The sequence below is a fragment of the Aphelocoma coerulescens genome, unplaced genomic scaffold (genome assembly GCF_041296385.1).
Source record: "Aphelocoma coerulescens isolate FSJ_1873_10779 unplaced genomic scaffold, UR_Acoe_1.0 HiC_scaffold_101, whole genome shotgun sequence".
NCBI lineage: Eukaryota > Metazoa > Chordata > Aves > Passeriformes > Corvidae > Aphelocoma > Aphelocoma coerulescens.
In genome coordinates, this window is record NW_027183464.1 from 945,499 (window position 1) to 948,817 (window position 3,319).

Genomic DNA, 3,319 nt, shown 5'->3' on the forward strand with positions numbered 1-3,319 from the left:
CCAACATGCTTAGCTCAGGTTACCTCCAAACTGGTCAGGGATATGGTATATTTAGTAGACTGTTGTTCTTTTTGCTACTACAAGTTCTGGGAAATCGCTTAGGAATCAAAATCTGTGATGATTTAATTAGAGAAAAGCAGTCAGCTGATGCAGCCCTGGCTGGAGGGAGCACCCCAAAACGGGGAAATGATGAACGGCCAACAGAACAAGTTACCCAACACGATGGACCAGCCCCTTGGAAACCTAAGGAATTAATCCCAGATGCCTGGGAACCCATTTATCATTTGAAGGAGATAATTAGGTTACAAGCTGTCTCGGAAATAATTACCAACCAGCCAGCCACAGCGCTTGACCTTTTTGCTGAGCAACCCACTTAAATGAGGAAAGCGGTATTTCAACATTGGATGGTATTAGATTATCTGTTGGCAGAAGAAGGAGGAGTTTGTGGGAAATTAAATGACTCGAGCTGCTGTTTGCAAGCAGATGACAGCGGAAAAGTGGTCAAACAAATAACAAAGGAAATAATGTCAGCTCGTGGACCTGTCCAAATGTTGAAAGGATGGGAATGGGACATATTTTCATAGTTAACTGGCCAGCTATGGGCTAAATGAATACGATTTCTCCTCTTATATGCTATCGCAATTCTCATCTTTTTACCATGCGTGACACCATGCTGGCTGCAGCTCTTTCAGCAGGTGCTCAAGGGGATGCCGCTAGCAGCCATGCCTACCTGATCCAGAAATGACTACAAAAGGACAGAAAAGGATGTCACTGCAAATAATAGCAAAACCCAAGAAGACTCCAGAAGAAAAAATTAAATCCATGGTAATTAAGGTTTGTAAAGACAAATACAGAGCAAATAAAAAGAGGAGGGATTAAAAGGAATGAGATGGATGAGTCTTTACAAAGAGACCGTGTGAATCGGCCTGTAGACAAGGCTAGGAAGTTATGGCTAGTGAAGTAACAGAAGAAACTAGGAGTTCTCTAGAACTGTTACTAATCATTAGAGACTGTTGATTAATCAAGGCCGTGTTAAATTCCTGAACCTAGAGCAAGGCAACAAAGACTTAAGAGCATTAGGAATGGGGTTCTTTTCTTTCTTCTCGATGCCAAGAGGGGGGTGCATATTAGAGGGGGGCGCATAGAGTAGGCAGTTCCGGAAGTCTGTATCTCCCGAATACCTCAGCCAGTGGGGAAAAGGAAGAGGGTGCTGTGGCCGGGAACTTGGCATCAAAAGGGGGCTGCATCCCGCAACCGTTTGACAGACGCCATGGGAAAAGCCCCATGGACTCTCCCTGTAGTCGAAGAATGTTGCAGGACTCCTCTGTCTCCTTTTCGGATATAAACCTCAGGCATCGTGGATTAATTTTCCCTAACGGCAGCGACCTGCCGCGTGGTCTCCGTGCTCCTCTCCAGCCCCCCGGAACGTGTAAAATAGTTCCCAGCGGCTCCCACCGCGCGTTGCAGACGGCTGCGCGGCACCGGGGCTGCCCGCAGTGCTCCCCTGCCCCGCCAGGGCTGCCCGCGGGCTGCGGAGCCGCCTCGCCACCGGCGCGGCCAGGGCCGGGGCCCTTCTCGACAGCAGCCGAGGGGCTGCGGAGCGGGCGGCTGCCGGACGATCAGCTATTTTATGCCGCGCGGTGCTGCCGCCTCCATCTAGCTCTCCATCACGCCGCCGCCCGCCGCCCGCCTGGCGCGCTCACGCTCGGCCGCGCTCGCCGCCCGCCCAGCCTCGCCGGAAGCTCTCCCGCCCGGGCTGTGCCCCGGCTCCGCCGGCAGCTCGGCAGGGCCCGGCCGCACGCGTGCTGCGTGGCTCGGAGCAGCCGCGTTGCGCCGCAGGCGACGGGGAAGGCGGGGCGGGCCGGCGCCATCGTGGTAGCGCGAGGAGAGGAGCGCCCGGGCGGGGCGGCGAGCGGCGCGGCGGTGAGCGCTTCTGCTTCCTGTCGCTCGGCGGCCGCCCACGGCAGGTGCCGTGTGACCCCGCGGAGCGGCGGGGCCGGCCGGGCGGTGCGCGGCGAGGCTTTCGGCCAGCGGCGACCACAGCGAGAGGCTGCTGGCACTGCCCGTGCCGGTGGAGAGAGCGGGGATCCGAGGCCGGCCTTCCCCGGGCGACGAGGGGAGGCCGCCTTTGCCGCGCTGCCCTCCGTGCAGCATGTGGCCGATTCCGGCGAACCCGGGGTCTCCGCAGCGGCGCGGGCGGGAGGGAGTGGGGAGCGCGCTCGGTGCCGTGCCGGCCGCTCCCGGCCAGCGCTGCGCTGCGCCGAGGCGTTTTCCCGCCCGTCCTGGGAAGGACATAAGCGACACCGTAGTTGGAGCTTAGCTGTCAGGGGGAACAACTTCTCTCTGTGAAAAACGAAGTTCACTCTCCTGTGAGAATTTAAAGGGGTTTAATATAAAGGCAATAAGAGACACATCAAATAAAGCAACGGGGTAACAGCCAGTTGCCTTGGCGCTCTGCCAAGAGCACACCTGATGCCAGAGGTCAGTCCTTTTTATACCGTTTTTACTGTCTGTTCTTTATTCATATTAAAACTTTTCCTGGAGCTGTTCTGCATGGCCACTCCTTGGTTCCGCCTTTTTAGAGCGTGCCTAGTCTTCTGCCTTGTGGTTTTATTTCTCTTGATTCTTGGGGTTGGGCCCGCTAGGCAAGAGTCGATGGTAGGGTGGATTTCTTAATTCTCCAGACAGTCAGGGCTGATTGCAGCTTTGGGCCTCTTCGTGTCTCCGGGCAGAGTGGTGATAAAATCTCCCGGACTCTCCTGGCCGCCCGTTCTCCGGGCGGAGTAGCCTTTGGGCCCTTTTGCTCCCTAGACAAAGTGTTGATTAGCAGCTTTTCGGGCCTCATCCTCTGTTCGTTTGGAGGTTATCTTACGTGCTCACACTTGCTAACATTCTTGCTAAAAAGAGAGAAAACTACATCCACACAGCAGAAAGCATTTCTAACGTTATATAATATCTACTTTATACTTTGCGAGAAGCTAATATAATATATGTTTATAACAATCCCCCCTTTTCTATTTTATAAATCATTTGGCTTGAGCAATAATTCTTTTTTCTTGGCTTCTAATGTCTGTTCGTTCTTTTCACAGATCAATTTGGCTTCTTCAAGAGGGTCTTTTGTATCACTTTGTCTTTTTAATACCATAATTTTTTGTGCTGTTCCAGACATAGCCAACTTTGGGTCAGTAGGCATTGCCACAACTTGCATGCCTTGAACTATGCTGGTGATTAGCCGAATAAAGCAGGGGATCAAGCAAGGGAGAAATATTAGACTAGCTGTAGCACATAAGAGGAAGAAACCTAGCTTCTTCCACCATTC